We start from the raw sequence: 12,601 nt of genomic DNA, 5'->3' as shown, positions 1-12,601 counted from the left end.
TCTAATAAGCAAGGCCTTCTGTTATAGCTGAGGTTCAAAATGTCAACCATATCTGAAATATAAAACAAATCAACAGTTTCCAAAATAACAACAGCAAAGCTGCTGATGCTTATGAAGCACACCCATCAGCCCCACTTAAGGGACACCGAGGCATCCCTATCTCAGACATGGCCGTGAGGCAGCAAAGGAATGGAATAAACTGCATCATAATATACAAGGCCAGATGATGGAGTGACACTTAGAAGTTGAGTGTCTTTCATAGGAAATGAGGATTACTCTTGGCATAGAGACATTTGGATCTCCTTTCTCTCCTGAGGACACAGCTATGCTCAGACCGGATTGGAATAAACATTCATCCGGGGAGAGGAGCGATGAATTGATGACTTCACCTCATACAAGACGTGATGCATCGGCACATAGGCAATTAGCACTGGACCCCTCAAACAGATGTCAACATTTGCCCTCCTGTCTTCACAGAAGTTGCAGAAGATAGAGGGCCTCAGTTGGAAACCATCTCCACTGTTTATTGACTTTATTATTCAGAGGGTGAGCTAAGTCCTCTTTGGACCTCAGCCTCTTCATTTACAAAATGAATTTTCACTGCTCACACACAGTGGCAAGATTGTGTGGAAATGTGGACAGGCCAGATCCCAGCATTGTCAAGCCTGCCTGTGTGCAGTGGTTCCTTCCTTTCCATTCACTCCCTTGTCCTTTTATGTATTCTGCTATGATGAACTCTTAACTTTTTCTTTTGAAGATAAGGTCTCCCTTTGTAGCCTAGCCTGGGCTTGAACTCTCTTCAATCCTGTTTCATCCTCCCAAGTTCTGGGATTACAGGCTTGTGCCCCGATGCCCAGCAATGAACTCTTTGTTTATAGCAGGATCCTGCTGAGCACAGAGCTGTGAACAGAACACGGCTGCGTAGCACCATCTGCATAGGCAAGAGAGCAGCTCCAGACTTGAGCAGGTGCTGGAGGAGTCCAAGGCAGAGAGGTGCTCAAGAGGGTGTGGGACAGGGAGGAGAGGGGCTGAGGTCTCTCGACCAGAGAAGTCCCCAGTGATGCCAAGGCATCTTGTGAGCTCCCCTCTGTGCCAGGCTCTGGGCACAGCACACTAGGAAGGACGCTCTGGCCACCACACTGGTGAGCTTCACCATCTAAGTGGGAGTGATGGATGTTACCTAAAGTGGTACACAGTGAGTAGATGACAAGACTGACATGGGTAGGGAACAGGGGCACAGGGCCAGGACAGCTTGCACAAGGCATCAGGGAAGGAGAGGCCTGCAGGCTCTATAGGGCTGGGCCAAGCCATCTTCTGCAGCCTCTTTTGCCAACTGGGTACCCAGTTTGGCATCTGGTCACTGGGATGAGCTGCATGCATCCCAGGAGGCAGACATCCTGTCCTCTAGTACCTCGGGTCCTTTCCCCACCATATCCTTATCTCCCTCCCTGGGCCAGCAAGGACTTAAGGAGTTCAGAGCACCAGAAGGGCCTGGGGTACAGGTGGCTGCTCTTCTCGCTCTTCTATTCCAAGTGTCTCCTCGCAGAGACATTTTCTGAGTATGGCTGTGTGTGTCCTTCTCCTTGTGCACTGCTTGTGTGGTGCTGACTGTCTGACCATCACTTGTATTCCCCCATGGCAGCAGATCTTGGTTTTGGGAACGATATTTAAAGACTGGAGCCTAAGGACCAGCATGAGCTAGGTGTGCTCCTGAGTGAGGGACAGGCTAACTAGACGATGGCGGAGGGCTCAGCTTAGGATGATGCCTCAGGTGATCACTCTCTGGATGGGGACAACCTGAGCACTGTCAGGTACTTGGCAGCATCGGGGGCCTCTGATCACCCCGTGCCACCGGCACCCCCTCCCTGTACATCTCCAGATGTCGCAGCATCATTCTCAGCTGTGGACCACCAGCCTAAGGTTTGTCGGTGCTGTGTCATGTTACTACAGTCACAGGAAAAGAAAGAATTAGAAGTCGTTTCCTGGTGAGGAATTCCAAGCAGAGCAGGGACGTGCCCTTCCTTAGAGTCAGCAGCTCAATGTGAAGACTAGTGGCTAGCCCTTGTTGGGACCAGAGATAGAGCCGGGAGCAGGCCTGAAAAACACCAGCAGTACTGGGAGCAGGGACCACCCTGGGGGCGTTGCCCTCCATGCTGTTGGCTCTGCAGCCGAGAGAGAGAGAGCTGATGAGGTACAGGGAAAGGACCCAGGACACAGGTGCTTCCTGCCGTGTCTCCAGTGCGCCGGAACCTGGGACCTGCTGTACGGATGTCTGGGCCACCGGTCCAGAGCTGGCTGCAGACCCCTGCTCCCTAGGCCTGTCTGGGGTTAAGTGGCCACGGCTGGACAAATGCCAAATAATTTAGCAAAGCTCCATTCTGAGAGTTATGTCAGCCTCCTGTGATTTTAGCTCAATTATTTCAGTCGGCATCAATTAGCACATCTAGCCTAATAATGCTCATTTTTGAAAGTGGTCCTCTTTTGTTTTATTTACAAAAACTCCGAGTAGCCCCCAAGAAATGGACTAGATGAACTGGCGCAGCCATCTGCATTACAAAAAGGTCCATTTTCGTGAGCTCCAAATTGACATATGCTTTTCCATAAATGCAGGCGGGGGAGGAGTCGTGCTAATGGCTTGTTTGCTTCCTCTCTTTCACTGTCTCTCTGTCTCTCTCTCTCTCTCATGCATAAATATGAAAGAAAAATACATCTTTTTTCTCCTGTCTCCCCCTGCCGACTCAGGGGCTTGAACACACTCATAGCTGGCTTTAGCTGCAGTCCCCCCCCCTCCCCCGCCCCGGGTCTTGGTCTCCTTTTGTCCATTACAATGCGAAACAGTCTAAGCCAAAAATTCTCACTTACGTGAGTTCTTCCCTTCCCTAAAACGGGGAAAGGGTCTTTAGGTCATAAAAATGTGGCTGAAAAGCTGAGAACACCTGGTCACACTGATCACTTAACATGATCTTTTCCAAGGGCTCCCTGCCTGCAGGCCTCTTCCCGGTGGCTCCGATGCCTCATCTGATCCGTGCAGCCCAGCCCAGAGGAATGGGCCAAAGTGGGAGAGCCTAGAGACAAAAGCCCCCCTGCACAGGACGAAGGGCTGTGGGGAAGTGGAAATGTCACTCTGCAAGGGGATGGTGGCAACCCCTGTAATCCCAGTGCTCTGGGAAGCTGAGGCGGAAGGATCTCAAATTCCAGCCCAGGCTAAGTAACAAAGTGACTGGACGAGACCCTACTGAGAGATGGAAGGGCTTGAGTTCAATCATGGACATGAAGGAAGGAAGAAGAAAAGGCATGGCATCTTAAGGCTTAGGTCCCTCCTACCACGTAGCCCCCAAGTACAGCAGCAGCGGGGCAGGGCAGCAGTAGGGGAACTTGCAGCGCAGGCAGCAAATGCTGGCCTCTTGCTGACAGCCTGCCTAGAACTTCCGGCAGACAACCAGCTGCTCAGATTCTGCAATGAGGGGACAGCGAAATCCGCTCCACAGTACAGTTCTCAGCGCCGGAGGAATTGTGTGTGTCAAGCAGTCAGTACCGAGCTGGCTTTGATGAGCAGCGACACACGGGGATGCACCGTAGCAATGCCGGTGTTCACGAACTCTGACAATTCTTTCCTCTTGCTCCAGCTGCAGAAGAGCAAAGGGGCTTTCCCTGGGAACCGGGTAACCGCAGGAGAAAAGTTGAGGCTTCGCCAGAATTCCAGTCCTGTCGGTGGATGGAAACTTTGAGGCTTTGGCCTGTAAAACTTAATCCCTCGGCAGCTCATTTGTGAGGCAACAGCACCCCCTCTGGTCAAAGAGCAGAATTTCCTCTAGAATTTTCTCTGGCATCCGGAGAACAAAAGTGACTGAAATGAGTGAACTGAACAGGTCCAGGGGGTAAGGCAGCCGTAGTCACCTCCTCTGTGGGCTCATTGCACCGGTCCCTCCAGCCCTCGCCCCAGATGCTATTCCTTCTGAACCTGTCCAATGGTGGAGACAAGCATTCATTAGAGGGAGTCCACAGTCCAGTCCACCCCCCAGGTCCCAGGCTTAGAACGGGTCGACCCCTTCCTTGGTTCCCTCCCTAGCTCCCTGGGCAACCAGCACTCCAGTTTGTTGGTTGCTGCCATTTGCAATGCTCAGGACTGTGAGTGGAGCCCGGTGCCCTTCTCCCATTGCCGTGGAAACTTGGGTGCTGATTGGTTCTGCTGGGGTCTGTTTATCTATGAGCTCCTGCAGCAACATCTAAACAAAAGACAAAGGAGGAACTCCCTGTTGTGGCCCGCAGGCCTTTTGCAGGGTCTCCTGCTTGGGCAGGCAGTGGGCAGTAAGCACCCCAGAGCCAGGTAGCCTCCACCTGAGCCCCAGCCCCGTGCTCCTAGGCTGCCAGCCAGCCCTCCGAAGCCAGGCTTCCTGCCTGTGGGGCTGCTGTGGAGCCATCTTACGCTACGCTGGGCACACAGGTGTCCGCCGTTCCGTCTGCTCCCACTGAGCATACCGTATCCTTTATCATGTGAGTGGCCAGGGCTCTGCCTTGGGGACCACCCCTCAGGTGACCCATCTGATCTCACAGCATCCTTGTGCAGCCCCTTTCCCCCAAAAGGGGTGCGACCCAGCCTGTGGGTGCTCCCCACAAAGCAGAGCTTCCACCTTCCCTACCCCTATGGCTACTTCTCACAGCCACTGTGACTTTCCTGTGGTGGTGGTGGAAGGTCAGAGAAGTGAGCCAAGGAGCACGCGTGCTCCGCTGCCCTTGTCTGCCACTCCTAGGCTGCCTCCAAGCCTCAGACGCCTCCAGGAGCTGGGTGACAGCCTTGCTCCTACCCAGCTCTCGGTTCCCCATGACGGCTGTCAGAGAACGCCTGCATTAATTAGTTCTTCACCGATTCCTATTAAGTGGCACATTAGGTAATTATCCTGGGGTAGAGGTAGATCCCAAACAGAGTCTATTTAAAGTGTTACCTGAATTTGTGAATGAACTTCGTGGTAATTTCGTCTCTGCTCTACCACGTAGGGCCCAAAAGGTGCGTGTGATGGTGGCTCTATAAGCGACTTGCTGAATGCTCCTGACACCCACAAAACGCTATCAACACTGGCTTTGTCAGGGTTGGAGGGCAGCCTCACACCCATGGCTGCTCCTTCAGTGAGACGTCCCCTGGGGATGGGGCTCTTTTACAGATGGCTTCTCGCCTGCCAACCGTCAGAGGACCTTCTTCTGGCAGCAGTGATTTTTGTCTGCTGGGTGCAGAGTCTGCTTACATTTGTGTGTGTGTGTGTGTGTGTGTGTGTGTGTGTGTGTGTGTGTGTGAAATCAAACTCAGGGCCTTGTGCTTGGCAGGCAGGAGCTGCGCCGCTGAGCTACGTCCCTAGCCTCTTGTAGCTCTTGTCTGTGAAGCTCCAGTGGGGTCCTAGTTTTTCCTCTTGGCCTCAGGGTGAGCGTATTCAGAATCCTAGGTGTTGGGTTCTTGATGGCAAGTGACCAGGGCTGGGATTTGCTGAGATGGTTGTGCATCTATGCAGTGTTCTGTGGTTCCCAGCAGCACTCACTGTCCCATTCAAAGAACTGGATGGAGACAACTGATGAATGTAAGAGAACCAAAGAAGGAAAAGTAGAAGTAAAAAAGAGACTGAAGAAGCAGCAGCAAAGTGAGGAGAAGAAACACGCCCTGCACACGGAGCTGGTCCCGGGAAGAGTTAGAAGACAGTGCCGATGTGCCAGTCCTGCTTCTGTTGTCAGATCCAGGCCTTCCGAGGCTGTTCTGCACAATGACTATTAGCTCCACGTGGCCTGGCAGGTCATATTGTCCAGCCTCCTCGTCATGCCCTCATCTCCTATCTCGACATGACAGTGAGAGGTCTTCCTTCCCATGCAGGAGTTGCAGCCTGGAAGGCCTGGGACAGTCCCCATGGCCACATACATCTTAGTACTCCAGCCCTAGGAAGGCTGAAGAAACGAGAGAACTCTACTCTCAGGCTAGCTCGGTCAGCATTGCCAACTCCACCTCAGGCTGTTGGATCCTCCTCTCATACTGGACGTAGCTCAATACCATGTCTCAAGGCTACTTGAGCAGTGGTACAGCGACAGCCACATGGAGAAGTGCTAATGTGAGGCCATGTGGTGCCCTGTCTTGGAAATGCGTCCCTCAGCTCTGCCAAGCTTTAAGGGCTGGCAGCCTCAGTGACCTCCTGGTTGCACCCTTCTGAGACCTCCAAACCTCGAACCACTTCTGAATTCCCTTTTCTCAAAATGCATGCAGCACCCTGAAACTCCCATTCCCACCATGTTTTAAAAATATTGCAAGCATAGGGAAATGCAATGCTGAGAGATTATTTTTAAAGATCTTGTCTTAATTGCCATGTAGCATTTGTACTCATGACAGACCTCAGTATTTCACTTTCACAGTTACCTTCTTACCTTGAAAGTCAAATGCCTGGGGCCGGGGAGACAGCTCAGTAGAATAAGCGAGCACAAGGGCCTGAGTTCAATCCCCGGTTCTGAAAAAAAAAAAAAGTCAAATGCCAGCCTGCCCTCCATCCTGCTCCTCGAGTGTCTGCAGCCCAACTTTGCATGTGTGGACTAGAGGCGAGAGGCAGCCCTGGCTGGGAGCAGGAAGTTCCTTGCTGATGAGCTGTGCCTCTTGGGTATTGGAAGCAGTGTTTGCTGCCATTGCAAGGTCTGCGAATCAGTCTTTGTCATAGAGACAGCTCCATCTCCTAACACAGCTGGGCTCAGCAGGAGGCTGCTGAAGAGTAACAGTGTGGGGTAGACATGGTGGCAGGTGAGTGCTCCAAAGATGGAGCCATGGTGCTCTAGCCAACGTTGAGATCACTCATGTCACATCAGCCCTCTGGGTCTGGGTCTGCTCCCCAGGAAAGACTGTGTCCCTTCCCACACACTGAGCCCCATTCTGCCCACACCTCCTCCTAGGCCATCTCCTTCCTTCTCCCAGGACCAACGTGGTGGCAAGCGTAGTGTCCCCACCCCACAGAAGAACACATGGGGTCAGGAGGCCGAGCCTTCCCCTCTGCCAGTAGTTAGGAGAGCCCTGATACCTGCTCTGTGCCAGCTTCAGCAAGACATGCTCAAGCTATGACTGGGAACAAGGCAACAGCTGTGACTGGTCATACCCGGGGCACTGCGCGCTTGGGGTGGTGCTAAAGCATACCAATCAAAGACACAAACCCTTCCAGCTGTTGGGAGAATGATAAAGGAAGTCAAGGTAATATTTTAAAAAAGTCGGTGGAAGGGGGCTAGTATGGGAGAAGGGGTGGGGGGCCCAAGACCTGAGTGACAGTGAGCAGTGTGGCCGGCACAGAGGGCCATGCAAGTGCAAGAGCCCTGCCATGGAAGAGCTCGGGTGACCGGGAACAACAGAAATGTAGGAAGGGTGTAAACAGGGCTGCTGGCCTCCAAAGCTGAGACAACTTTACACTTTGGGTCGTATCCACAGGGCTCCGGCACATAAGCACTAACAAGAAGAAATCCTAAAAATAAAGTGGCCATGAACATTGCTAAGAACAGCCAAAATACAGATATTAATTCTTTAGTAGCTAACATCCAGTGCTTAAATTTTGAATTGCTTTATTGTAAATGTATATATGTATGTATATAATACACACATATATGTGTCACATGCATGATATATGTCTGTCAGCCAAGCCATCAAGGGACCATAACTCATCGGGAGTGTTTGGGTAATGAGCTCACAGTGATACCGCTGGTCAGTGGTAGGGGATACCAAAGAAGGAGCTTATGGTCTCAAAAGTGACACAGGAAGAAGCATTTGTCCTACCCTTCCCATCAGGTTATCCCAGCCCAAGCCCTGGAATGTTCTGTCCTTGGCCAGGTAGGCGGAGTTTGGAAAACCCAGGCCTGCTCTTCAGTCAGGCTTGAGGCTGAAGTGTCACTACATGCTTCATTAAGAGGCTTTACCAGGGCCTGCCTGTGCAACACCCCAACCTCTCTGTCAGAGCGACAGCACCTGCAGCACCAGAGCTGTGTTGAAAGGGGTCTTTACTTAGAATGCATCTTGACTTTGAATAGCAGAGCATTAAAGGAGCCTGGGGACCTTGTGAGCACGGACCGGGGAATGCAGGGGCACACACCTGAGCTGCCGTTCCCAGCTGGGCTAGTATCCTCAGGCATGAGGTCCAGGACCTCAAGGAAAGAAGAGACAATGGGGCTCCCTACTCTGGTCTTTAGGGGTAAGAAGTTGTCTGGGTCTCTCGTGCAGCCTTGGGGAAAGGAGAAAAGCCATCTTCAGAGATGTTGGGAGAAAACAGAAGCAAAACTAGGAACAAGAGACATGAGTGAGAGCTCAGGAAGGAACTTTAAAAAGCAAAGTCAGAACTGCCATTGACCAAAGTCAATGCCACTGACCTCTATCATTGAAGCCCTGGCTGTCCCTGATGCCCTGGAAGCTGAGGATACAGGGACAGAAAGGGGCCTGGTGTCTGTCTTGATCCTCTCTAGGCCACTATGCCCCTTGTACCAGCTGGAGCAGGGAGACTGAGGTCAGGTCTGTGGCACTGCCAAATGACCCAGTGACTTCCAGGTGAACCAGGTCCAGGGACACAGGGTGGATTCAGCACAGCAGGAGATATTCCATGATTATGAGGAAATCAAGGCAGGCAGAATTCCCAGTGCCTGTGGCTCTCCCCCTATGCAGGCTGAGCCTAGATAGGTGGGTGGATGAATGGATGGATGGATGGATGGATGGATAGATAGGTGGGTGGTTGGATGGGTGGATGGGTGGATGGGTGGATGGTTGGGTAGGTGGATGCATGGATGGATGGATGGGTGGATGGGTGGATGGGTGGATGGGTTGGGTGGATGGGTGGATGGATGGATGGGTGGGTGAATGGATGGGTGGATGGATGGATGGATGGATGGGTGGATGGGTGGATGGGTGGGTGGATGGATGGGTAAATGGATGGATGAGTGGATGGGTGGGGTGGGTGGGTGGGTGGATGGATGGGTGGGTGGGTGGGTGGATGGATGGGTGGGTGGGTGGGTGGGTGGAGGGGTGGATGGATGGATGAGTAGATGGGTGGGTGGGTGGATGCATGAACGGATGGGTGGGTGGATGGATGGGTAAATGGATGGATGAGTGGATGGGTGGGGTGGGTAAGTGGGTGGATGGATGAGTGGGTGGGTGGGTGGATGGATGCATGGATGGATATGGGTGGGTGGATGGAGGGGTGGGTGGGTGGGTGGATGCAGTGCTTCCACGTGTGTGGGTGGGAGAGGGAAGAAGGTTGGTGACAGGCTAGGAGCAGCCAGACTACACAGGTCCACATATCTGCTTTCAATTAATGTCACATCTCTGCTCTATTTTTTTTTCAATTGCACCCCCCCCAAAATCCTTTTTTTCTTAAATGAGGTTAAGAGTGTTAAAAACCACCATATGTTGACTGGTTAAATTTATTTGCCACAGTTTATATAACCCAAGTTTGAAGGCACCCCGAGGTGCCTGGCCTTGACTCTGCCCAACCTGGCCTGGGTCAGAACGCAGATCTCGGTGTTGGGAGGGGAGATCCACAAAGGAGAATCAAGGGGCCATTCCCAAGAATGGGGACATAGGCCCAGCAGGCACTAGCCCCAGCAGTCCGCCAGGCTGTGGGCTCTCCTAATTGCTGGCATTTTGGAATCAGTGTGGGGATGGGGGTGGTGGTTTGAAGCATGGCAGAGTCCCATGTGGCCTGGGAATCTGGATTTTGAACCTCCCCCAGGCGGCTCTAATGAATAGCCAAGTGGATGGCCTCCCCCAGAGAGCAGCTGGGAGAGTAACTACTTAAAAGTTCAGCTATTAAGCTGATAACAGTAATAGCAATTATTATTATCTTTGGTGCGAAAATTGAGGATTGGAGAAGTCTGTCTGTACAGCTAGTGTGGACTGAGAAAGGGTCTCCATGAGTGCAAAGCCCACACCAAGGTGAAATCTATTTTAACTTAGCCAAAGTGAGAACATTTATGTTATTTCTCTTCCAGCCTGCAATCAGCAATCACTTTATGTTTTTGTTTTCCAAACAGTAGGCAGTTGACAGGGCTTGGAGGATTAGGAGCAGAATTAGAGCTTTCCTAAGACTCTGAGCAGCTCACTGAAGCCAGTGGCTATTAGGTGTAGTCAAACCGGAAGCTGTCACCCTTTGAGCTGGGTGGTAACCAACTTCCTTGTCTTCCACTTGCTGTGTCCCACCTTGATACCTGTCCCCAGCGGTAAGCTGGCACCTGAGTCCTGCACAGGGCCCGCGGAAACACCTCACGGCCCCTCCCTGAGCTGCCCATGTAAGGGCCACAGTGTTGACACTGTAACAGGTTCCCTGGGGAGCTTACCTGAAGGAGAGTGTCTTTTTCTAATGCTCTCAAGAAAGAAGTGAAGGCTCGGACGGCAGAGGCATCTCATCCACGGAGATGCACGGCTAGAAAGTGGCCGAGGTACACTCACATTCAAGCCAGCCAATCTCAGACAGGGCCCCTTCAGACGGGTGCAGAGTCAGGGCAGCCTCTTGGGAGATGGAGGCTTGAACCTGACTGCGCATGGATCCCCTGGGAAGCTTCCGAGCTTCTGGCCCTGGGGCCACCACCAAGCCAAGGAACTCTGCCTCTGGGCGGTGTCACCCATGGGTTGGTTAGGGGCCTTGAAGCTCTCAGTGATTTCACTAACCACGTTACACTGGTGACCTAGTTTGGATACACTGTCTCTTTCCACTGTTTATGGAGGCTCACAGCTTAGATTTGAGGAAGGAGACCTTGCTGGGGCCAGGCAGAGCAGAGAGCCCCCACACCCTGCTTGAATGGCAGGTGGCTCAGAGACTGGGACCAGTGGCTGGGGTCCCTGCTAATGCCACCAACCTCCTCCTGGCAGCTGCCCCCAGTGGAGGGTACTCCATCCCACGCCCCCTGCATGACCTGTTCAGAGCTGAGCCAGCCCAGTGCAGGCCCCCAGACATGCCTCACCTTTCTGCAGGAAGGTCCTGCTTCTGTGGAGTGTTTTATCTTCTCTCATATCATTGTTTGTTCCTTTTCTCTTGTATTGTAAACTAACGTTGTTTCCTGTGGCAGCAGCAACAAATCACAGCTAGTGGGTCTACTTGAAGCGTGACCTTTCAGGGTTCCAGCTCTATCACCCGTGAGCTCTCAGTCCTCAGCTCTGGGTCTCAGGAGGCTCAGGTGTAGGCGTCAGCAGAGCCAAGTCCCTTGTAGGAGCTTCTGGGAAAGGACCCACTTCCAGGGATATTCCTCTGAGGGCTGGATTCAGTTCCTTGCACCCTAGGACGGATGTAGGACTGTCCGCACCGGAGGTGAGCAGGGAGGGTTTGGGTGTGGTCATGCACAGGGTATCTTGGGGTGTAGCAAGGAGGGCAGGTCCACTCCCCTGCCAGCCTAGAGCAGGGATGACCAGCGTCCAGTGCCGAATGGGTTTGCTCACTCCAGGGGCTCCAGGGAGAGCCGAGCCCTGTGGCCGGGCTGTGCTAACCTGGGGCCCAGTGAGCAGAGGACCGGCTCACAGGGTGGGGTGCCAGAAGTGCAGGGAGGCGGTGCCTCCCACGGCACCAGCTCGCTCCACTCCTCCCTAAGCCTTGGAGGCTACTCAGAAAGAATGCTTGTTTGCAGTGTGCCTTTAGGAAAGTTTTCAGAATGGCTGGTGTTTGTAATTTTTACCAGGTACTTTCTCTTCCTGTGAAGAGGGCTACCTGCGTTACTCCTCCTTTAGTATGGAAGAGACCCTGAGAGTTTTGAATCTTCTGGCATCTTTTCCCTGGGAAAGTCTCCCCCTGGTGGTCGCATGGAGAACAGTCTCATGAGCCCGGACAGGTGACAACTGGGGCTCAGGGAAGGCTGGTTGTGGCAGCGGGGTGAGAGGAGTGGTCGGATCTGCGTGTAGTTGTAGCTAGAATTTCCAGAATGGCTGGACACAAGATGGGGCGGGGAAGAGAGAAAGAGGGAGGAGAGAGAGAGAGAGAGAGCCTGAAAAGTTCCAAAGTTTTGAGGGAGAAGGTGCAGATGAGGGTGGACTCAGAGGGGTTGTGGGTATCAAGGTGCAAGCAAGAGATGTAGGAGCTGCTTGGGACATGCACAGCGCAGGCAGCTGTGAGCTCCTCGAGACTGGACCATTTTGAAGCCTTTGTGACCTTCGGTCACACAGAGCTCCGCAGCTGCCGGGGTTGGTGCGGGAGGGGCCGGAGTGTGCAGAACCCTGTGCACAGCCTGGCGTGCTGTGAGGCCCATAATGGGAGCTAATTCTAATCGGCCCGCCTTTGTTAGGTGCACTTTCATACTTCCCGGCATTCAGAGCGGGGGACAAGCTGACCCGGGATGCAGCCCTGGGGCCAGGCCAGGACCCAGCGGACCCCCCAAGGCTCCAGGCCAGAGCCCCTGTGACACCAAAGGATAAACTTGGACCATTTTTTAAGCTGAAAACTTAAGCGACTGTGTTTTTTAAAAATTAAACCCTATTAGAAAGTAAAAGATAAAGCTGATAATTATTTTTTCTTTGTTTTGCTTTGAGATAGGCGAAGCCAAAGAATTTGTGGCAATGGAGCCTTAATGTCTCACCCTTTGGTCCTAGGTGCCCTGTTGCTTTGGGGGCCTGGACCGTGGGCTACAGGCTGCCCAG

This window comes from Octodon degus, unplaced genomic scaffold, assembly GCF_000260255.1.
Source record: "Octodon degus isolate 3935 unplaced genomic scaffold, OctDeg1.0 scaffold00296, whole genome shotgun sequence".
Taxonomy (NCBI): Eukaryota; Metazoa; Chordata; class Mammalia; order Rodentia; family Octodontidae; genus Octodon; species Octodon degus.
Note: the sequence above shows the minus strand (reverse complement) of the source record.